The sequence below is a fragment of the Ascaphus truei genome, unplaced genomic scaffold (genome assembly GCF_040206685.1).
Source record: "Ascaphus truei isolate aAscTru1 unplaced genomic scaffold, aAscTru1.hap1 HAP1_SCAFFOLD_682, whole genome shotgun sequence".
NCBI lineage: Eukaryota > Metazoa > Chordata > Amphibia > Anura > Ascaphidae > Ascaphus > Ascaphus truei.
This window is the reverse complement of record NW_027457015.1, coordinates 122,018-146,365: the sequence shown is the minus strand read 5'-3', so window position 1 is coordinate 146,365 and position 24,348 is coordinate 122,018. Positions and strand designations below refer to the sequence as shown.

The window sequence follows — 24,348 nt, the reverse complement described above, 5'->3', positions numbered from 1 at the left end:
TTGCATTAATATTACAGACGTTTGGGGGCTGAAATCTCACTTCGCTGCGGACAATTTCCCTTTGCATAAGATTCTTGTGATTATGTCAATGATGATCAATAACTGCATCATAACACAGCCGCTCTATACAGAAGATGTACTTGCTCTCAATGGTCATGGAGGTAATACGTCACACAATGTACAGATATAGCAAGGATTATTTCTCCCACTGGTGCATTATGGCATTATGATGGGAAATGTTGTGAGATTCTGCATTATCAGCATCACTGAATCTTTTGGAAATTAAGTGATATTCTATGTTTTAATGCAATATTATGGATGATCAGCCGGTAAAATAATAATAGCTTGCTGTATCTGTAGCCATGCTCTACCCATGATGTGCTGAACCAATGACTGCAGAGAGATTCAGAGTGGTAAACATGACTGGAACGCATCTCTGAATAATGGGCAGCAAAGCAGTGCAGAATAGGAGGTGAAAGTATTTAAAATGGAAGATCCTTAGCAGCTGTGTGGGGAGTAGACAGTACAGACTGACCAAGTAAATGGTAAAAGGAGTAACTTCAACATTACTTGGCTTTGTTCTCCACATTGAAGCTTTCCTCCTCTTTAAATCACTAATACTGATGCCATGTGTAACCTGTACTGAGAGTTATATAATCTACTGGCCTAGATGAAACCATATGATGCAAACAGGATCCATCCCACTCCAGATTCATAGAATTGAACCACCTCAATCTTTCATAACAATCACATAGAACTGCAGCTGTGCGCTACTGCACATGTTCTTGTTATGAATGGTAGTAGATGTGGTCCTTGGGTCTTTACTTCATACTGTAGCCACCCTCTACTCATGATGTATTGAATCAACGAAAACTTGCATGGTTCAGATCACAGGAAGGGGTAGAGTAGAGATGAAAATATTCAATGTGAAACCCGTAGCAGCCGGATTGTGTGGAGTCAATAAAACGACAAATACTAAATGGTAAATGAGAAATATACACATTGCTTATCTGTCTCTGTGTAGTAATTTTCCTTCTCTTCAACTGTCCTTCAAATTTTCTCTTTTGCAAGAAAAGGAACACATGGCTTCAATATTCACTTCTGTTCTGCAGTCATCCCTCCTGAAATAAAAGTTAAGCATTGCATTGTTATTATGTTACTACATACAATAAACCTTGCTCCAAACCATTTGATGCAAAGCAAATCCACCTCCCACCCACAGCTGTGCTCCTTCTAGAGCATGCATGTCAAACTCCAGTCCTCGAGGGTCCCAAACAGGCCAGGTTTTCAGTAGGGATATCCTGAAAACCTGGCCTGTTTGCTGCCCTCGAGGACTGGAGTTTGACATCCTTGTTCTTGAGCTTCTACCACGCAAGTCATCCATGTGAGTGACACTGTACTGCAGTCCTGGTCTGCACACAATCTACTGAATCAATGACATCACACTGTAAAGGCAATCTACAAGATGTATTAGTTGTCCACACTTCCGAAATGTTACTTTTATGTCCAAATCACTTATTCCCATGACCTGATATTTGTATTTGTTATTTATAGGATTGTCACAAAGAGTTGATGAGGTCACCAAATGATAGTATGTAGAGAGAAAGAGAGATCTCAGAACAGAGCCCTGATGTATACCCACAGACAGATCAATAGAAGACGAAGACATGTTAGCAACAGAGATGGAGAATGTGTGACAGGAAAGTTATGATGAAAACCAGGATAGAACTGTGTTACGGATACCAAGAGAGAGTTTAGAATATGAAGGAGGAGAGTGATTGAGAGCATCAAAACGCAGCAGATAGATCAAGTAGGATTAGTAGGGAAAAGTGACCTTGGGAATTTGCTTTAAGCACAGTCTGTAGAACGAGCTGTACGAAAGGCAGGTTGTAAAGGATCCAGGAGGGAATGTGATTTAAGAATGTTGACATTCTAGCAATTAGGAGACAAACAGCAGGAGGGATACAGGGCGGTAGTTAGTAAGGCACATAGGGTGTAGGTTGTTTCTGAGAAAAGGGTGACCACTACAGGCTTAAAGTAAGAGGGTAAAGAGCCAGAGAATAGGGAGGAATTGAAGATGTGGGTGAGAGTGGGGACTAAGAGATGCAGTAAGGTGTGAGGGGATACGATCTAGAGGGCATGTGGTAGAGGGAGAAGAGAAGATGATTAGCTTCCAGCTCTGTAAGAGAAGAAAAGGAGTCAAATGCAGAAGGAGAATTAGGTAGAAGGAGAGAAGGGGGAAGGGACAGAAGGAATCTCCTTGTGGGTGGCATCCACCTTGCCTCTGAAGTAGTCAAATGCTTGAGGAGAAGTGAAGGAAGGATGGCAAGTGTGAGGAGAAGGTTAGTGGAGGGAGTCAAATACAGGGAAAAAAAGACAGCGTAAATTACATTTGAGTGTTGATGAATGTGAAAAAAAAGTAGTGTGGTTTGGCCCCAGAGAGCAGCTTTATACAGGACTGGAGACATTTTTACTGTAGAAAAATCAAATATCAATTGTGTGATTTCCTTCATAGGCATTAAGAACAGCGAGTGGAAGTGTGATGAACATGTTTGGGAATTTAGCCAAGGGTGTGGGCTAGAGGGACAAGCGTGTCAGAGCCTAGAGGGGGCATATAGATAGGAGGATAGCATTGTAAGAGTTAATAAGATTGTTAGTTTAAGCGGAAAGAGAGAGAGAGCAGAGAGGTTAGAGTAGATGTCAGAGGAGAGTTTAATTAAGCAGAGGCAAATCAGTGGGACAGGTAAGATGGGGTGAGGGGAATGACTGATTGTGAATGATGAGAGCAGAAGAGGTCATGTACAACTAGAGCCTTGTTAGTCAGAGAACGGACATTCCAGATGGCATAGGAGAAGGGAAGAGAAAAGTAAGGAAAGGAATGTGGATTACATTAGATAGGTTAACACTCTTAGCAGGGAGGCAGAGGCAGGGAGGCCCGATGTGTATATGAGCAGGTTCAAGATTATAAGAGATATCCCACACATCAGCAAACATAGAAGGAGACACAGAGATAGGTGTAGAGAGAGACAGAGATAGCTCTATGTAGAGAGAGAGGGACGTAGAGAGAATGAGACAGATAGGCGCAGAGAGAGGGGGCGCAGAGAGAGGAGGCGCCAAAAGAGGGGGCGCAGAGAGAGGGGGCACAGAGAATAGGATATTAAAGAGTGCTTTTCATTGAGCAGTGCAGAAATAGCTGCAATAGAGGTCTGTACAAATGGTGCAGTGTGTAGACACATGCAAAGGTAGGGGAAGGAAAGAGGAGAACATGTGGATAAAAGCAGGAGTGTGGAAGTTAGAGAAATTAGAAAAGTTTAACAGAGGAGTGAGGAAACAGCAAGCAGAAAGAACAAGAGAGAAGTTACATTGGGATGACGTTCTGTGGTAAAGAGAAAATGCTAGGAGAGAGCTTTCAAATATTAGAGGACATGAATTGAGGGAGCAAATGTATAAATCAAAACCTGAGGGGGAGGTATAGCACGAAAGCTTGCACAGCAGATTATAGTCTTAATGTTGCGTGTACCTGTCAGGGTATTCAAGAAGTTAAATTCTCACAAGTGCAGAGTTCATGATGAAATGCTGAATCTAGTCCCCCTCCAATTTAATTTTAATATAACTTTTCCATTCTTCATTACTGCAAAAAGCAAACAAAACAAAACCACATTGCATTACTATTTTCAAAATGGATTGAATGGCATATTCAACAGTGACTGTGTGATGCCAATATTCCCCACTCACTCGTAGTGAAGCACATATTGTACTAGTGTTGAAAGTAGGCCGGTAGAGTCAGGTACGCAGTACTGATAAAACAATAAGTGCCCGTCGTAAGTACCAGCTCCGCAACAGTGCGGGCATCACATTAGTGACGTGGATGAACATATATGGATAAGCCCATATTAAGGCATCACGTGACCAGAGCCGTCACTGACTGGGTATACGTAAAGACGCAGGGAGATGCAAGGAAAGGGAGGGAGAGAGACAGGGAGAAGATGTGAAACGGAGGAAGGCACGGATGGAGGGAGTTCTTCCGAGCTTCTGCGGGCCTCTCTCTTTCACTGGTGCATGCCGGGAGCTGGTCCCAACATCCACAAAGTGTGTGTGTATTATTGGTTGTATTTTATGGGGGTAGGAGGGTAGTGTGTATATTGTGTGTGTGGGAGTATTATATTGTGTGTAGAGGTGCAGAGGAGAGTACTAGATTGTGTATCTTGTGTAAGGGTGTTGTGTATATTGTGTTTGGAGCTATAATATTATTGGGGAGATTAGTATTGAGGAGGTATTATAGTGTGTATTGTGGGGAGTATTAGTGTGTGTATTGTTTGTGGGTGACAGATGCTGGGGGTATGCAGCAATCCCTGCACTGAGGTCCGAGGCGGCTCTGCATCGCTCGCACACACTGTGGATGACCAAGCATGTGCCCATGATAATCATGGCCTTAGAGGGATGAGTGTGTCAGAGCCTAGAAGGGGCATATATATGATGGAGGAGGGAGGAGGAGGAGGGAGGAGGAGGAGATGATAGCATTGTAAAAGTTAACAAGATAGTTAGTTTAAGCAGAAAGTGAGGAGAGGTTAGAGATAAGGGTAGATGTCAGAGGAGAGAGTTCAATTAAGCTGAGGTATCGAGTAGGAAAGGGGTGAGGGGAATGAGAGGTGGTGGATGAGAGCAGAAGAGGTCATGTACAAATAGACCTTGTTAGTCAGAGAGCAGTCATTCCAGAGGGCACGTGAGAAGTGAAGAGTAAAGTGAGACATGGAATGTGGATTACATTAGATGGGTTAATACGCTTAGCAGGGAGGTGGAGAGAGAGAGGCAAGAGGCAGAGAGTGGTGCAGGGGTTGAGGAAGAGATGTTGCATGTACCTTATCAGAACATTAAAGAACATCAATTCACACTGGTGCAGAGTTGATGATGAATCCAGTTCACCTCCAATTCAATTTTAACAGAAATGTTTCATTCTTCATTACTGAAAAAAAAGAAAAGTAAAAAACATTTCATTACTATTTTCAAAATGGATTGAATTCCCCCCAACAATGACTATGTGTTACCAATATATCCCTCTCAGTCCCACTGCAGCATATACTGTACCAGTGTGAAAGTAGGAAGGTACACAGTACCGGTAAAACAATACGTGCCGGTACTATGCACCATATGAATTATAAGGGGATGTAAATCTCCCAGTCTCTCTCCATATCCGCAACAGAGCGGGCTCCGGTCAGTGGCATGGATGCCCATATATGGGTATGCTCATATTTGGGCATCCCATGTCACTGACCGGAGCCGGCTCTGAGTATAGGGATATATGCGGAGACGCAGAGGTGCAAGGAAATGGGAGGAGGCACGGTGAGAAACAGGGAGAGACCACAGGAAGATAGAGGGCAACAACTTCCACAAGGTACTTGTATGGGTATAATTGTTTGTATTTTGTGCAGAGGGGGTAATTTCAGATAAAATACAATTCTCCACCCTCTACGAAACAATTCCACTTTGTTCAGTAAGCCAGAAAGTCTTGGTCCCATGTGGACTGAATTTAATGCAAATAAGGTCCTTAATACACAAGTAAAGAATAAAGTTACTTATTCTCTACTGTAAGAAGTGCCACATTGCCCACTATTTGGGTCCTGTGCCCAGATTGTGACCATGCATGGCAGAGGTGAGATTCCCCCAACTCCAATTTGCTACACTCTCCAAGAGAGATAATTGTGATCAGAGGTGGAACTAGGGGAGGGTGTGAGCAGGGTCACTGCCCAGGGAGTAACCTGACTGGGGGCACGGAAATCTCATTTAGTGCATATGTTGCGGCACTGCATTGATTGACCGGTCAATCTGCACTGCTGCCTGTCACAGTGACATCCTGATCGGGCACTGTGATCAGCTATAGCACTGACCCAGGTGAGATAGTTCAGCACTTTACAAGGAGGGAACAGATGTTGTGGGTGACAGATGCTGGAGGTAGGCCAAGACTGTTGGCCAGAGTAACGTGGAGACTTACTGCACTCTGCATGCCCATCCTCTCCCTGACATCAGGGGAAGGAAGTGGCCCTGGGGTGTGTGTAGGTATGCCAGATGTCAGTGTATGCATAAGTAAGTATGCCTGTGTAGTGGGAGGTGTAGGGGCGTTAAGCTGGAGGACTTAAAACAGGCACAAAAGCACATAGATACCTCTGATTATACCGCACCAAATGCTGATAATATCATGCTGTAGCTGCACTTTACAGAAGATGATGCAGATGTCATCATTGGTTGGTGGGTTCATTAAATCAATCCATCATATCATAACCACACTGTGCATATGATGTACTGAATCAGTAACACCAGGAAGACATCTCCATGTTAGGAGTAGAGTTGAAGTTAACAGAATATGTCCAGCACTGTGGTGTGTAGCCCATAAATAATAATTGTGCACATTACCAGAACAACATACTGTCAACTGCAAGATCATTTTGCTGCTTGTAGCGTATGCTCATCCTGTACAGTGTTGTAGTAGATCCGTCTCTTCAGTGTTCACTGCAACAAAAGTAAGACATTGCATTAATATTACAGACGTTTGGGGGCTGAAATCTCACTTCGCTGCGGACAATTTCCCTTTGCATAAGATTCTTGTGATTATGTCAATGATGATCAATAACTGCATCATAACACAGCCGCTCTATACAGAAGATGTACTTGCTCTCAATGGTCATGGAGGTAATACGTCACACAATGTACAGATATAGCAAGGATTATTTCTCCCACTGGTGCATTATGGCATTATGATGGGAAATGTTGTGAGATTCTGCATTATCAGCATCACTGAATCTTTTGGAAATTAAGTGATATTCTATGTTTTAATGCAATATTATGGATGATCAGCCGGTAAAATAATAATAGCTTGCTGTATCTGTAGCCATGCTCTACCCATGATGTGCTGAACCAATGACTGCAGAGAGATTCAGAGTGGTAAACATGACTGGAACGCATCTCTGAATAATGGGCAGCAAAGCAGTGCAGAATAGGAGGTGAAAGTATTTAAAATGGAAGATCCTTAGCAGCTGTGTGGGGAGTAGACAGTACAGACTGACCAAGTAAATGGTAAAAGGAGTAACTTCAACATTACTTGGCTTTGTTCTCCACATTGAAGCTTTCCTCCTCTTTAAATCACTAATACTGATGCCATGTGTAACCTGTACTGAGAGTTATATAATCTACTGGCCTAGATGAAACCATATGATGCAAACAGGATCCATCCCACTCCAGATTCATAGAATTGAACCACCTCAACCTTTCATAACAATCACATAGAACTGCAGCTGTGCGCTACTGCACATGTTCTTGTTATGAATGGTAGTAGATGTGGTCCTTGGGTCTTTACTTCATACTGTAGCCACCCTCTACTCATGATGTATTGAATCAACGAAAACTTGCATGGTTCAGATCACAGGAAGGGGTAGAGTAGAGATGAAAATATTCAATGTGAAACCCGTAGCAGCCGGATTGTGTGGAGTCAATAAAACGACAAATACTAAATGGTAAATGAGAAATATACACATTGCTTATCTGTCTCTGTGTAGTAATTTTCCTTCTCTTCAACTGTCCTTCAAATTTTCTCTTTTGCAAGAAAAGGAACACATGGCTTCAATATTCACTTCTGTTCTGCAGTCATCCCTCCTGAAATAAAAGTTAAGCATTGCATTGTTATTATGATAATACATACAATAAACCTTGCTCCAAACCATTTGATGCAAAGCAAATCCACCTCCCACCCACAGCTGTGCTCCTTCTAGAGCATGCATGTCAAACTCCAGTCCTCGAGGGTCCCAAACAGGCCAGGTTTTCAGTAGGGATATCCTGAAAACCTGGCCTGTTTGCTGCCCTCGAGGACTGGAGTTTGACATCCTTGTTCTTGAGCTTCTACCACGCAAGTCATCCATGTGAGTGACACTGTACTGCAGTCCTGGTCTGCACACAATCTACTGAATCAATGACATCACACTGTAAAGGCAATCTACAAGATGTATTAGTTGTCCACACTTCCGAAATGTTACTTTTATGTCCAAATCACTTATTCCCATGACCTGATATTTGTATTTGTTATTTATAGGATTGTCACAAAGAGTTGATGAGGTCACCAAATGATAGTATGTAGAGAGAAAGAGAGATCTCAGAACAGAGCCCTGATGTATACCCACAGACAGATCAATAGAAGACGAAGACATGTTAGCAACAGAGATGGAGAATGTGTGACAGGAAAGTTATGATGAAAACCAGGATAGAACTGTGTTACGGATACCAAGAGAGAGTTTAGAATATGAAGGAGGAGAGTGATTGAGAGCATCAAACGCAGCAGATAGATCAAGTAGGATTAGTAGAGAAAAGTGACCTTGGGAATTTGCTTTAAGCACAGTCTGTAGAACGAGCTGTACGAAAGGCAGGTTGTAAAGGATCCAGGAGGGAATGTGATTTAAGAATGTTGACATTCTAGCAATTAGGAGACAAACAGCAGGAGGGATACAGGGCGGTAGTTAGTAAGGCACATAGGGTGTAGGTTGTTTCTGAGAAAAGGGTGACCACTACAGGCTTAAAGTAAGAGGGTAAAGAGCCAGAGAATAGGGAGGAATTGAAGATGTGGGTGAGAGTGGGGACTAAGAGATGCAGTAAGGTGTGAGGGGATACGATCTAGAGGGCATGTGGTAGAGGGAGAAGAGAAGATGATTAGCTTCCAGCTCTGTAAGAGAAGAAAAGGAGTCAAATGCAGAAGGAGAATTAGGTAGAAGGAGAGAAGGGGGAAGGGGCAGAAGGAATCTCCTTGTGGGTGGCATCCACCTTGCCTCTGAAGTAGTCAAATGCTTGAGGAGAAGTGAAGGAAGGATGGCAAGTGTGAGGAGAAGGTTAGTGGAGGGAGTCAAATACAGGGAAAAAAAGACAGCGTAAATTAAATTTGAGTGTTGATGAATGTGAAAAAAAAGTAGTGTGGTTTGGCCCCAGAGAGCAGCTTTATACAGGACTGGAGACATTTTTACTGTAGAAAAATCAAATATCAATTGTGTGATTTCCTTCATAGGCATTAAGAACAGCGAGTGGAAGTGTGATGAACATGTTTGGGAATTTAGCCAAGGGTGTGGGCTAGAGGGACAAGTGTGTCAGAGCCTAGAGGGGGCATATAGATAGGAGGATAGCATTGTAAGAGTTAATAAGATTGTTAGTTTAAGCGGAAAGAGAGAGAGAGCAGAGAGGTTAGAGTAGATGTCAGAGGAGAGTTTAATTAAGCAGAGGCAAATCAGTGGGACAGGTAAGATGGGGTGAGGGGAATGACTGATTGTGAATGATGAGAGCAGAAGAGGTCATGTACAACTAGAGCCTTGTTAGTCAGAGAACGGACATTCCAGATGGCATAGGAGAAGGGAAGAGAAAAGTAAGGAAAGGAATGTGGATTACATTAGATAGGTTAACACTCTTAGCAGGGAGGCAGAGGCAGGGAGGCCCGATGTGTATATGAGCAGGTTCAAGATTATAAGAGATATCCCACACATCAGCAAACATAGAAGGAGACACAGAGATAGGTGTAGAGAGAGACAGAGATAGCTCTATGTAGAGAGAGAGGGACGTAGAGAGAATGAGACAGATAGGCGCAGAGAGAGGGGGCGCAGAGAGAGGGGGCGCAGAAAGAGGAGGCGCCAAAAGAGGGGGCGCAGAGAGAGGGGGCACAGAGAATAGGATATTAAAGAGTGCTTTTCATTGAGCAGTGCAGAAATAGCTGCAATAGAGGTCTGTACAAATGGTGCAGTGTGTAGACACATGCAAAGGTAGGGGAAGGAAAGAGGAGAACATGTGGATAAAAGCAGGAGTGTGGAAGTTAGAGAAATTAGAAAAGTTTAACAGAGGAGTGAGGAAACAGCAAGCAGAAAGAACAAGAGAGAGGTTACATTGGGATGACGTTCTGTGGTAAAGAGAAAATGCTAGGAGAGAGCTTTCAAATATTAGAGGACATGAATTGAGGGAGCAAATGTATAAATCAAAACCTGAGGGGGAGGTATAGCACGAAAGCTTGCACAGCAGATTATAGTCTTAATGTTGCGTGTACCTGTCAGGGTATTCAAGAAGTTAAATTCTCACAAGTGCAGAGTTCATGATGAAATGCTGAATCTAGTCCCCCTCCAATTTAATTTTAATATAACTTTTCCATTCTTCATTACTGCAAAAAGCAAACAAAACAAAACCACATTGCATTACTATTTTCAAAATGGATTGAATGGCATATTCAACAGTGACTGTGTGATGCCAATATTCCCCACTCACTCGTAGTGAAGCACATATTGTACTAGTGTTGAAAGTAGGCCGGTAGAGTCAGGTACGCAGTACTGATAAAACAATAAGTGCCCGTCGTAAGTACCAGCTCCGCAACAGTGCGGGCATCACATTAGTGACGTGGATGAACATATATGGATAAGCCCATATTAAGGCATCACGTGACCAGAGCCGTCACTGACTGGGTATACGTAAAGACGCAGGGAGATGCAAGGAAAGGGAGGGAGAGAGAGAGACAGGGAGAAGATGTGAAACGGAGGAAGGCACGGATGGAGGGAGTTCTTCCGAGCTTCTGCGGGCCTCTCTCTTTCACTGGTGCATGCCGGGAGCTGGTCCCAACATCCACAAAGTGTGTGTGTATTATTGGTTGTATTTTATGGGGGTAGGAGGGTAGTGTGTATATTGTGTGTGTGGGAGTATTATATTGTGTGTAGAGGTGCAGAGGAGAGTACTAGATTGTGTATCTTGTGTAAGGGTGTTGTGTATATTGTGTTTGGAGCTATAATATTATTGGGGAGATTAGTATTGAGGAGGTATTATAGTGTGTATTGTGGGGAGTATTAGTGTGTGTATTGTTTGTGGGTGACAGATGCTGGGGGTATGCAGCAATCCCTGCACTGAGGTCCGAGGCGGCTCTGCATCGCTCGCACGCACTGTGGACGACCAAGCATGTGCCCATGATAATCATGGCCTTAGAGGGATGAGTGTGTCAGAGCCTAGAAGGGGTATATATATAATGGAGGAGGGAGGAGGAAGGAGGAGGAGGGAGGAGGAGATGATAGCATTGTAAAAGTTAACAAGATAGTTAGTTTAAGCAGAAAGTGAGGAGAGGTTAGAGATAAGGGTAGATGTCAGAGGAGAGAGTTCAATTAAGCTGAGGTATCGAGTAGGACAGGGGTGAGGGGAATGAGAGGTGGTGGATGATGAGAGCAGAAGAGGTCATGTACAAATAGACCTTGTTAGTCAGAGAGCAGTCATTCCAGAGGGCACGTGAGAAGTGAAGAGTAAAGTGAGACATGGAATGTGGATTACATTAGATGGGTTAATACGCTTAGCAGGGAGGTGGAGAGAGAGAGGCAAGAGGCAGAGAGTGGTGCAGGGGTTGAGGAAGAGATGTTGCATGTACCTTATCAGAACATTAAAGAACATCAATTCACACTGGTGCAGAGTTGATGATGAATCCAGTTCACCTCCAATTCAATTTTAACAGAAATGTTTCATTCTTCATTACTGAAAAAAAAGAAAAGTAAAAAACATTTCATTACTATTTTCAAAATGGATTGAATTCCCCCAACAATGACTATGTGTTACCAATATATCCCTCTCAGTCCCACTGCAGCATATACTGTACCAGTGTGAAAGTAGGAAGGTACACAGTACCGGTAAAACAATACGTGCCGGTACTATGCACCATATGAATTATAAGGGGATGTAAATCTCCCAGTCTCTCTCCATATCCGCAACAGAGCGGGCTCCGGTCAGTGGCATGGATGCCCATATATGGGTATGCTCATATTTGGGCATCCCATGTCACTGACCGGAGCCGGCTCTGAGTATAGGGATATATGCGGAGACGCAGAGGTGCAAGGAAATGGGAGGAGGCACGGTGAGAAACAGGGAGAGACCACAGGAAGATAGAGGGCAACAACTTCCACAAGGTACTTGTATGGGTATAATTGTTTGTATTTTGTGCAGAGGGGGTAATTTCAGATAAAATACAATTCTCCACCCTCTACGAAACAATTCCACTTTGTTCAGTAAGCCAGAAAGTCTTGGTCCCATGTGGACTGAATTTAATGCAAATAAGGTCCTTAATACACAAGTAAAGAATAAAGTTACTTATTCTCTACTGTAAGAAGTGCCACATTGCCCACTATTTGGGTCCTGTGCCCAGATTGTGACCATGCATGGCAGAGGTGAGATTCCCCCAACTCCAATTTGCTACACTCTCCAAGAGAGATAATTGTGATCAGAGGTGGAACTAGGGGAGGGTGTGAGCAGGGTCACTGCCCAGGGAGTAACCTGACTGGGGGCACGGAAATCTCATTTAGTGCATATGTTGCGGCACTGCATTGATTGACCGGTCAATCTGCACTGCTGCCTGTCACAGTGACATCCTGATCGGGCACTGTGATCAGCTATAGCACTGACCCAGGTGAGATAGTTCAGCACTTTACAAGGAGGGAACAGATGTTGTGGGTGACAGATGCTGGAGGTAGGCCAAGACTGTTGGCCAGAGTAACGTGGAGACTTACTGCACTCTGCATGCCCATCCTCTCCCTGACATCAGGGGAAGGAAGTGGCCCTGGGGTGTGTGTAGGTATGCCAGATGTCAGTGTATGCATAAGTAAGTATGCCTGTGTAGTGGGAGGTGTAGGGGCGTTAAGCTGGAGGACTTAAAACAGGCACAAAAGCACATAGATACCTCTGATTATACCGCACCAAATGCTGATAATATCATGCTGTAGCTGCACTTTACAGAAGATGATGCAGATGTCATCATTGGTTGGTGGGTTCATTAAATCAATCCATCATATCATAACCACACTGTGCATATGATGTACTGAATCAGTAACACCAGGAAGACATCTCCATGTTAGGAGTAGAGTTGAAGTTAACAGAATATGTCCAGCACTGTGGTGTGTAGCCCATAAATAATAATTGTGCATATTACCAGAACAACATACTGTCAACTGCAAGATCATTTTGCTGCTTGTAGCGTATGCTCATCCTGTACAGTGTTGTAGTAGATCCGTCTCTTCAGTGTTCACTGCAACAAAAGTAAGACATTGCATTAATATTACAGACGTTTGGGGGCTGAAATCTCACTTCGCTGCGGACAATTTCCCTTTGCATAAGATTCTTGTGATTATGTCAATGATGATCAATAACTGCATCATAACACAGCCGCTCTATACAGAAGATGTACTTGCTCTCAATGGTCATGGAGGTAATACGTCACACAATGTACAGATATAGCAAGGATTATTTCTCCCACTGGTGCATTATGGCATTATGATGGGAAATGTTGTGAGATTCTGCATTATCAGCATCACTGAATCTTTTGGAAATTAAGTGATATTCTATGTTTTAATGCAATATTATGGATGATCAGCCGGTAAAATAATAATAGCTTGCTGTATCTGTAGCCATGCTCTACCCATGATGTGCTGAACCAATGACTGCAGAGAGATTCAGAGTGGTAAACATGACTGGAACGCATCTCTGAATAATGGGCAGCAAAGCAGTGCAGAATAGGAGGTGAAAGTATTTAAAATGGAAGATCCTTAGCAGCTGTGTGGGGAGTAGACAGTACAGACTGACCAAGTAAACGGTAAAAGGAGTAACTTCAACATTACTTGGCTTTGTTCTCCACATTGAAGCTTTCCTCCTCTTTAAATCACTAATACTGATGCCATGTGTAACCTGTACTGAGAGTTATATAATCTACTGGCCTAGATGAAACCATATGATGCAAACAGGATCCATCCCACTCCAGATTCATAGAATTGAACCACCTCAACCTTTCATAACAATCACATAGAACTGCAGCTGTGCGCTACTGCACATGTTCTTGTTATGAATGGTAGTAGATGTGGTCCTTGGGTCTTTACTTCATACTGTAGCCACCCTCTACTCATGATGTATTGAATCAACGAAAACTTGCATGGTTCAGATCACAGGAAGGGGTAGAGTAGAGATGAAAATATTCAATGTGAAACCCGTAGCAGCCGGATTGTGTGGAGTCAATAAAACGACAAATACTAAATGGTAAATGAGAAATATACACATTGCTTATCTGTCTCTGTGTAGTAATTTTCCTTCTCTTCAACTGTCCTTCAAATTTTCTCTTTTGCAAGAAAAGGAACACATGGCTTCAATATTCACTTCTGTTCTGCAGTCATCCCTCCTGAAATAAAAGTTAAGCATTGCATTGTTATTATGATAATACATACAATAAACCTTGCTCCAAACCATTTGATGCAAAGCAAATCCACCTCCCACCCACAGCTGTGCTCCTTCTAGAGCATGCATGTCAAACTCCAGTCCTCGAGGGTCCCAAACAGGCCAGGTTTTCAGTAGGGATATCCTGAAAACCTGGCCTGTTTGCTGCCCTCGAGGACTGGAGTTTGACATCCTTGTTCTTGAGCTTCTACCACGCAAGTCATCCATGTGAGTGACACTGTACTGCAGTCCTGGTCTGCACACAATCTACTGAATCAATGACATCACACTGTAAAGGCAATCTACAAGATGTATTAGTTGTCCACACTTCCGAAATGTTACTTTTATGTCCAAATCACTTATTCCCATGACCTGATATTTGTATTTGTTATTTATAGGATTGTCACAAAGAGTTGATGAGGTCACCAAATGATAGTATGTAGAGAGAAAGAGAGATCTCAGAACAGAGCCCTGATGTATACCCACAGACAGATCAATAGAAGACGAAGACATGTTAGCAACAGAGATGGAGAATGTGTGACAGGAAAGTTATGATGAAAACCAGGATAGAACTGTGTTACGGATACCAAGAGAGAGTTTAGAATATGAAGGAGGAGAGTGATTGAGAGCATCAAACGCAGCAGATAGATCAAGTAGGATTAGTAGGGAAAAGTGACCTTGGGAATTTGCTTTAAGCACAGTCTGTAGAACGAGCTGTACGAAAGGCAGGTTGTAAAGGATCCAGGAGGGCATGTGATTTAAGAATGTTGACATTCTAGCAATTAGGAGACAAACAGCAGGAGGGATATAGGGCGGTAGTTAGTAAGGCACATAGGGTGTAGGTTGTTTCTGAGAAAAGGGTGACCACTACAGGCTTAAAGTAAGAGGGTAAAGAGCCAGAGAATAGGGAGGACTTGAAGATGTGGGTGAGAGTGGGGACTAAGAGATGCAGTAAGGTGTGAGGGGATACGATCTAGAGGGCATGTGGTAGAGGGAGAAGAGAAGATGATTAGCTTCCAGCTCTGTAAGAGAAGAAAAGGAGTCAAATGCAGAAGGAGAATTAGGTAGAAGGAGAGAAGGGGGAAGGGACAGAAGGAATCTCCTTGTGGGTGGCATCCACCTTGCCTCTGAAGTAGTCAAATGCTTGAGGAGAAGTGAAGGAAGGATGGCAAGTGTGAGAAGAAGGTTAGTGGAGGGAGTCAAATACAGGGGAAAAAAGACAGCGTAAATTAAATTTGTGTGTTGATGAATGTGGAAAAAAAAGTAGTGTGGTTTGGCCCAAGAGAGCAGCTTTATACAGGACTGGAGACATTTTTACTGTAGAAAAATCAAACATCAAGTGTGAGATTTCCTTCATAGGCATTAAGAACAGCGAGTGGAAGTGTGATGAACATGTTTGGGAATTTAGCCAAGGGTGTGGGTTAGAGGGACGAGTGTGTCAGAGCTTGAAGGGGCATATAGAGGATAGCATTGTAAGAGTTAATAAGATTGTCAGTTTAAGCAGAAAGAGAGAGAGAGAGAGCAGAGAGGTTAGAGTAGATGTCAGAGGAGAGTTTAATTAAGCAGAGGAAAATCAGTGGGACAGGTAAGATGGGGTGAGGGGAATGACTGATTGTGAATGATGAGAGCAGAAGAGGTCATGTACAACTAGAGCCTTGTTAGTCAGAGAACGGACATTCCAGAGGGCACAGGAGAAGGGAAGAGAAAAGTAAGGAAAGGAATGTGGATTACATTAGATAGGTTAACACTCTTAGCAGGGAGGCAGAGGCAGGGAGACCCGATGTGTATATGAGCAGGTTCAAGATTATAAGAGATATCCCACACATCAGCAAACATAGAAGGAGACACAGAGATAGGTGTAGAGAGAGCCAGAGATAGCTCTATGTAGAGAGAGAGGGACGTAGAGAGAATGAGACAGATAGGCGCAGAGAAAGGGGGCGCAGAGAGAGGGGGCGCAGAAAGAGGGGGCGCAGAGAGAGAGGGGGCGCAGAGAGAGAGGGGGCGCAGAGAGAGAGGGGGCGCAGAGAGAGAGGGGGCGCAGAGAGAGAGGGGGCGCAGAGAGAGAGGGGGCGCAGAGAGAGAGGGGGCGCAGAGAGAGAGGGGGCGCAGAGAGAGAGGGGGCGCAGAGAGAGGGGGCGCAGAGAATAGGATGTACATGAGTGCTTTTCATTGAGCAGTGCAGAAATAGCTGCAATAGAGGTCTGTACAAATGGTGCAGTGTGAAGACACATGCAAAGGTAGGGGAAGGAAAGAGGAGAACATGTGGATAAAAGCAGGAGTGTGGAAGTTAGAGAAATTAGAAAAGTTTAACAGAGGAGTGAGGAAACAGCAAGCAGAAAGAACAAGAGAGAGGTTACATTGGGATGACGTTCTGTGGTAAAGAGAAAATGCTAGGAGAGAGCTTTCAAATATTAGAGGACATGAATTGAGGGAGCAAATGTATAAATCAAAACCTGAGGGGGAGGTATAGCACGAAAGCTTGCACAGCAGATTATAGTCTTAATGTTGCGTGTACCTGTCAGGGTATTCAAGAAGTTAAATTCTCACAAGTGCAGAGTTCATGATGAAATGCTGAATCTAGTTCCCCTCCAATTTAATTTTAATATAACTTTTCCATTCTTCATTACTGCAAAAAGCAAACAAAACAAAACCACATTGCATTACTATTTTCAAAATGGATTGAATGGCATATTCTACAGTGATTGTGTGATGCCAATATTCCCCACTCACTCGTAGTGAAGCACATATTGTACTAGTGTTGAAAGAAGGCCGGTAGAGTCAGGTATGCAGTACTGATAAAACAATAAGTGCCCGTCGTAAGTACCAGCTCCGCAACAGTGCGGGCATCACATTAGTGACGTGGATGAACATATATGGATAAGCCCATATTAAGGCATCACGTGACCAGAGCCGTCACTGACTGGGTATACGTAAAGACGCAGGGAGATGCAAGGAAAGGGAGGGAGAGAGACAGGGAGAAGATGTGAAACGGAGGAAGGCACGGATGGAGAGAGGGAGTTCTTCCGAGCTTCTGCGGGCCTCTCTCTTTCACTGGTGCATGCTGGGAGCTGGTCCCAACATCCACAAAGTGTGTGTGTATTATTGGTTGTATTTTATGGGGGTAGGAGGGTAGTGTGTATATTGTGTGTGTGGGAGTATTATATTGTGTGTAGAGGTGCAGAGGAGAGTACTAGATTGTGTATATTGTGTAAGGGTGTTGTGTATATTGTGTTTGGAGCTATAATATTATTGGGGAGATTAGTATTGAGGAGGTATTATAGTGTGTATTGTGGGGAGTATTAGTGTGTGTATTGTTTGTGGGTGACAGATGCTGGGGGTATGCAGCAATCCCTGCACTGAGGTCCGAGGCGGCTCTGCATCGCTCGCACACACTGTGGACGACCAAGCATGTGCCCATGATAATCATGGCCTTAGAGGGATGAGTGTGTCAGAGCCTAGAAGGGGCATATATATGATGGAGGAGGGAGGAGATGATAGCATTGTAAAAGTTAACAAGATAGTTAGTTTAAGCAGAAAGTGAGGAGAGGTTAGAGATAAGGGTAGATGTCAGAGGAGAGAGTTCAATTAAGCTGAGGTATCGAGTAGGACAGGGGTGAGGGGAATGAGAGGTGGTGGATGATGAGAGCAGAAGAGGTCATGTACAAATAGACCTTGTTAGTCAGAGAGCAGACATTCCAGAGGGCACGTGAGAAGTGAAGAGTAAAGTGAGACATGGAATGTGGATTACATTAGATGGGTTAATACGCTTAGCAGGGAGGTGGAGAGAGAGAGGCAAGAGGCAGAGAGTGGTGCAGGGGTTGAGGAAGAGATGTTGCATGTACCTTATCAGAACATTAAAGAACATCAATTCACACTGGTGCAGAGTTGATGATGAATCCAGTTCACCTCCAATTCAATTTTAACAGAAATTTTTCATTCTTCATGACTGAAAAAAAAGAAAAGTAAAAAACATTGCATTACTATTTTCAAAATGGATTGAGTTCCCCCAACAATGACTATGTGTTACCAATATATCCCTCTCAGTCCCACTGCAGCATATACTGTACCAGTGTGAAAGTAGGAAGGTACACAGTACCGGTAAAACAATACGTGCCGGTACTATGCACCATATGAATTATAAGGGGATGTAAATCTCCCAGTCTCTCTCCATATCCGCAACAGAGCGGGCTCCGGTCAGTGGCATGGATGCCCATATATGGGTATGCTCATATTTGGGCATCCCATGTCACTGACCGGAGCCGGCTCTGAGTATAGGGATATATGCGGAGACGCAGAGGTGCAAGGAAATGGGAGGAGGCACGGTGAGAAACAGGGAGAGACCACAGGAAGATAGAGGGCAACAACTTCCACAAGGTACTTGTATGGGTATAATTGTTTGTATTTTGTGCAGAGGGGGTAATTTCAGATAAAATACAATTCTCCACCCTCTACGAAACAATTCCACTTTGTTCAGTAAGCCAGAAAGTCTTGGTCCCATGTGGACTGAATTTAATGCAAATAAGGTCCTTAATACACAAGTAAAGAATATAGTTACTTATTCTCTACTGTAAGAAGTGCCACATTGCCCACTATTTGGGTCCTGTGCCCAGATTGTGACCATGCATGGCAGAGGTGAGATTCCCCCAACTCCAATTTGCTACACTCTCCAAGAGAGATAATTGTGATCAGAGGTGGAACTAGGGGAGGGTGTGAGCAGGGTCACTGCCCAGGGAGTAACCTGACTGGGGGCACGGAAATCTCATTTAGTGCATATGTTGCGGCACTGCATTGATTGACCGGTCAATCTGCACTGCTGCCTGTCACAGTGACATCATGATCGGGCACTGTGACCAGCTATAGCACTGACCCAGGTGAGATAGTTCAGCACTTTACAAGGAGGGAACAGATGTTGTGGGTGACAGATGCTGGGGGTAGGCCAAGACTGTTGGCCAGAGTAATGTGGAGACTTACTGCACTCTGCATGCCCATCCTCTCCCTGACATCAGGGGAAGGAAGTGGCCCTGGGGTGTGTGTAGGTATGCCAGATGACAGTGTATGCATAAGTAAGTATGCCTGTGGAGTGGGAGGTGTAGGGGCGTTAATCTGGAGGACTTAAACCAGGCACAAAAGCACATAGATACCTCTGATTATACCGCACCAAATGCTGATAATATCATGCTGTAGCTGCACTTTACAGAAGATGATGCAGATGTCATCAGTTGTTGGTGGGTTCATTAAATCAATCCATCATATCATAGCCACATTGTGCATATGATGTACTGAATCAGTAACACCAGGAAGACATCTCCATGTTAGGGGTAGAGTTGAAGTTAACAGAATATGTCCAGCACTGTGGTGTGTAGCCCATAAATAATAATTGTGCACATTACCAGAACAACATACTGTCAACTGCAAGATCATTTTGCTGCTTGTAGTGTATGCTCGTCCTGTGCAGTGTTGTAGTAGATCCATCTCTTCAGTGTTCACTGCAACAAAAGTAAGACATTGCATTAATATTACAGACGTTTGGGGGCTGAAATCTCACTTCGCTGCGGACAATTTCCCTTTGCATAAGATTCTTGTGATTATGTCAATGATGATCAATAACTACATCATAACACAGCCGCTCTATACAGAAGATGTACTTGCTATCAATGGTCATGGAGGTAATACGTCACACAATGTACAGATATAGCAAGGATTATTTCTTCCTCTGGTGCATTATGGCATTATGATGGGAAATGTTGTGAGATTCTGCATTATCAGCATCACTGAATCTTTTGGAAATTAAGTGATATTCTATGTTTTAATGCAATATTATGGATGATCAGCCGGTAAAATAATAATAGCTTGCTGTATCTGTAGCCATGCTCTACCCATGATGTGCTGAACCAATGACTGCAGAGAGATTCAGAGTGGTAAACATGACTGGAACGCATCTCTGAATAATGGGCAGCAAAGCAGTGCAGAATAGGAGGTGAAAGTATTTAAAATGGAAGACCCTTAGCAGCTGTGTGGGGAGTAGACAGTACAGACTGACCAAGTAAATGGTAAAAGGAGTAACTTCAACATTACTTGGCTTTGTTCTCCACATTGAAGCTTTCCTCCTCTTTAAATCACTAATACTGATGCCATGTGTAACCTGTACTGAGAGTTATATAATCTACTGGCCTAGATGAAACCATATGATGCAAACAGGATCCATCCCACTCCAGATTCATAGAATTGAACCACCTCAACCTTTCATAACAATCACATAGAACTGCAGCTGTGCGCTACTGCACATGTTCTTGTTATGAATGGTAGTAGATGTGGTCCTTGGGTCTTTACTTCATACTGTAGCCACCCTCTACTCATGATGTATTGAATCAACGAAAACTTGCATGGTTCAGATCACAGGAAGGGGTAGAGTAGAGATGAAAATATTCAATGTGAAACCCGTAGCAGCCGGATTGTGTGGAGTCAATAAAACGACAAATACTAAATGGTAAATGAGAAATATACACATTGCTTATCTGTCTCGGTGTAGTAATTTTCCTTCTCTTCAACTGTCCTTCAAATTTTCTCTTTTGCAAGAAAAGGAACACATGGCTTCAATATTCACTTCTGTTCTGCAGTCATCCCTCCTGAAATAAAAGTTAAGCATTGCATTGTTATTATGATAATACATACAATAAACCTTGCTCCAAACCATTTGATGCAAAGCAAATCCACCTCCCACCCACAGCGGTGCTCCTTCTAGAGCATGCATGTCAAACTCCAGTCCTCGAGGGTCCCAAACAGGCCAGGTTTTCAGTAGGGATATCCTGAAAACCTGGCCTGTTTGCTGCCCTCGAGGACTGGAGTTTGACATCCTTGTTCTTGAGCTTCTACCACGCAAGTCATCCATGTGAGTGACACTGTACTGCAGTCCTGGTCTGCACACAATCTACTGAATCAATGACATCACACTGTAAAGGCAATCTACAAGATGTATTAGTTGTCCACACTTCCGAAATGTTACTTTTATGTCCAAATCACTTATTCCCATGACCTGATATTTGTATTTGTTATTTATAGGATTGTCACAAAGAGTTGATGAGGTCACCAAATGATAGTATGTAGAGAGAAAGAGAGATCTCAGAACAGAGCCCTGATGTATACCCACAGACAGATCAATAGAAGACGAAGACATGTTAGCAACAGAGATGGAGAATGTGTGACAGGAAAGTTATGATGAAAACCAGGATAGAACTGTGTTACGGATACCAAGAGAGAGTTTAGAATATGAAGGAGGAGAGTGATTGAGAGCATCAAACGCAGCAGATAGATCAAGTAGGATTAGTAGGGAAAAGTGACCTTGGGAATTTGCTTTAAGCACAGTCTGTAGAACGAGCTGTACGAAAGGCAGGTTGTAAAGGATCCAGGAGGGAATGTGATTTAAGAATGTTGACATTCTAGCAATTAGGAGACAAACAGCAGGAGGGATACAGGGCGGTAGTTAGTAAGGCACATAGGGTGTAGGTTGTTTCTGAGAAAAGGGTGACCACTACAGGCTTAAAGTAAGAGGGTAAAGAGCCAGAGAATAGGGAGGAATTGAAGATGTGGGTGAGAGTGGGGACTAAGAGATGCAGTAAGGTGTGAGGGGATACGATCTAGAGGGCATGTGGTAGAGGGAGAAGAGAAGATGATTAGCTTCCAGCTCTGTAAGAGAAGAAAAGGAGTCAAATGCAGAAGGAGAATTAGGTAGAAGGAGAGAAGGGGGAAGGGACAGAAGGAATCTCCTTGTGGGTGGCATCCACCTTGCCTCTGAAGTAGTCAAATGCTTGAGGAGAAGTGAAGGAAGGATGGCAAGTGTGAGGAGAAGGTTAGTGGAGGGAGTCAAATACAGGGAAAAAAAGACAGCGTAAATTAAATTTGAGTGTTGATGAATGTGAAAAAAAAGTAGTGTGGTTTGGCCACAGAGAGCAGCTTTATACAGGACTGGAGACATTTTTACTGTAGAAAAATCAAATATCAATTGTGTGATTTCCTTCATAGGCATTAAGAACAGCGAGTGGAAGTGTGATGAACATGTTTGGGAATTTAGCCAAGGGTGTGGGCTAGAGGGACAAGTGTGTCAGAGCCTAGAGGGGGCATATAGATAGGAGGATAGCATTGTAAGAGTTAATAAGATTGTTAGTTTAAGCGGAAAGAGAGAGAGAGCAGAGAGGTTAGAGTAGATGTCAGAGGAGAGTTTAATTAAGCAGAGGCAAATCAGTGGGACAGGTAAGATGGGGTGAGGGGAATGACTGATTGTGAATGATGAGAGCAGAAGAGGTCATGTACAACTAGAGCCTTGTTAGTCAGAGAACGGACATTCCAGATGGCATAGGAGAAGGGAAGAGAAAAGTAAGGAAAGGAATGTGGATTACATTAGATAGGTTAACACTCTTAGCAGGGAGGCAGAGGCAGGGAGGCCCGATGTGTATATGAGCAGGTTCAAGATTATAAGAGATATCCCACACATCAGCAAACATAGAAGGAGACACAGAGATAGGTGTAGAGAGAGACAGAGATAGCTCTATGTAGAGAGAGAGGGACGTAGAGAGAATGAGACAGATAGGCGCAGAGAGAGGGGGCGCAGAGAGAGGAGGCGCCAAAAGAGGGGGCGCAGAGAGAGGGGGCACAGAGAATAGGATATTAAAGAGTGCTTTTCATTGAGCAGTGCAGAAATAGCTGCAATAGAGGTCTGTACAAATGGTGCAGTGTGTAGACACATGCAAAGGTAGGGGAAGGAAAGAGGAGAACATGTGGATAAAAGCAGGAGTGTGGAAGTTAGAGAAATTAGAAAAGTTTAACAGAGGAGTGAGGAAACAGCAAGCAGAAAGAACAAGAGAGAGGTTACATTGGGATGACGTTCTGTGGTAAAGAGAAAATGCTAGGAGAGAGCTTTCAAATATTAGAGGACATGAATTGAGGGAGCAAATGTATAAATCAAAACCTGAGGGGGAGGTATAGCACGAAAGCTTGCACAGCAGATTATAGTCTTAATGTTGCGTGTACCTGTCAGGGTATTCAAGAAGTTAAATTCTCACAAGTGCAGAGTTCATGATGAAATGCTGAATCTAGTCCCCCTCCAATTTAATTTTAATATAACTTTTCCATTCTTCATTACTGCAAAAAGCAAACAAAACAAAACCACATTGCATTACTATTTTCAAAATGGATTGAATGGCATATTCAACAGTGACTGTGTGATGCCAATATTCCCCACTCACTCGTAGTGAAGCACATATTGTACTAGTGTTGAAAGTAGGCCGGTAGAGTCAGGTACGCAGTACTGATAAAACAATAAGTGCCCGTCGTAAGTACCAGCTCCGCAACAGTGCGGGCATCACATTAGTGACGTGGATGAACATATATGGATAAGCCCATATTAAGGCATCACGTGACCAGAGCCGTCACTGACTGGGTATACGTAAAGACGCAGGGAGATGCAAGGAAAGGGAGGGAGAGAGAGAGACAGGGAGAAGATGTGAAACGGAGGAAGGCACGGATGGAGGGAGTTCTTCCGAGCTTCTGCGGGCCTCTCTCTTTCACTGGTGCATGCCGGGAGCTGGTCCCAACATCCACAAAGTGTGTGTGTATTATTGGTTGTATTTTATGGGGGTAGGAGGGTAGTGTGTATATTGTGTGTGTGGGAGTATTATATTGTGTGTAGAGGTGCAGAGGAGAGTACTAGATTGTGTATCTTGTGTAAGGGTGTTGTGTATATTGTGTTTGGAGCTATAATATTATTGGGGAGATTAGTATTGAGGAGGTATTATAGTGTGTATTGTGGGGAGTATTAGTGTGTGTATTGTTTGTGGGTGACAGATGCTGGGGGTATGCAGCAATCCCTGCACTGAGGTCCGAGGCGGCTCTGCATCGCTCGCACACACTGTGGATGACCAAGCATGTGCCCATGATAATCATGGCCTTAGAGGGATGAGTGTGTCAGAGCCTAGAAGGGGCATATATATGATGGAGGAGGGAGGAGGAGGAGGGAGGAGGAGGAGATGATAGCATTGTAAAAGTTAACAAGATAGTTAGTTTAAGCAGAAAGTGAGGAGAGGTTAGAGATAAGGGTAGATGTCAGAGGAGAGAGTTCAATTAAGCTGA

At 43.5% G+C, this 24,348-nt stretch overlaps 3 long non-coding RNA genes across 3 annotated transcripts; all 3 read right to left on the bottom strand.

Annotated features, from left to right (window-relative positions):
• Positions 1 to 825: 825 nt before the first annotated feature.
• Positions 826 to 6,481, bottom strand: LOC142485951 (uncharacterized). The gene is made up of 4 exons (XR_012798742.1): positions 6,409 to 6,481; positions 4,860 to 4,963; positions 3,521 to 3,631; positions 826 to 1,121 (listed from the first exon to the last, which is right to left on the bottom strand). It is a non-coding gene; the product is annotated as an uncharacterized LOC142485951 (long non-coding RNA).
• Positions 6,482 to 7,324: 843 nt separating this feature from the next.
• On the bottom strand, positions 7,325 to 13,414 carry LOC142485958 (uncharacterized). Its single transcript, XR_012798748.1, has 4 exons — positions 12,956 to 13,414; positions 11,408 to 11,511; positions 10,058 to 10,168; positions 7,325 to 7,644 (listed from the first exon to the last, which is right to left on the bottom strand). It is a non-coding gene; the product is annotated as an uncharacterized LOC142485958 (long non-coding RNA).
• Positions 13,415 to 19,537: 6,123 nt separating this feature from the next.
• LOC142485952 (uncharacterized) lies at positions 19,538 to 23,363 on the bottom strand. The gene is made up of 3 exons (XR_012798743.1): positions 23,251 to 23,363; positions 20,731 to 20,852; positions 19,538 to 19,712 (listed from the first exon to the last, which is right to left on the bottom strand). It is a non-coding gene; the product is annotated as an uncharacterized LOC142485952 (long non-coding RNA).
• Positions 23,364 to 24,348: the final 985 nt, after the last annotated feature.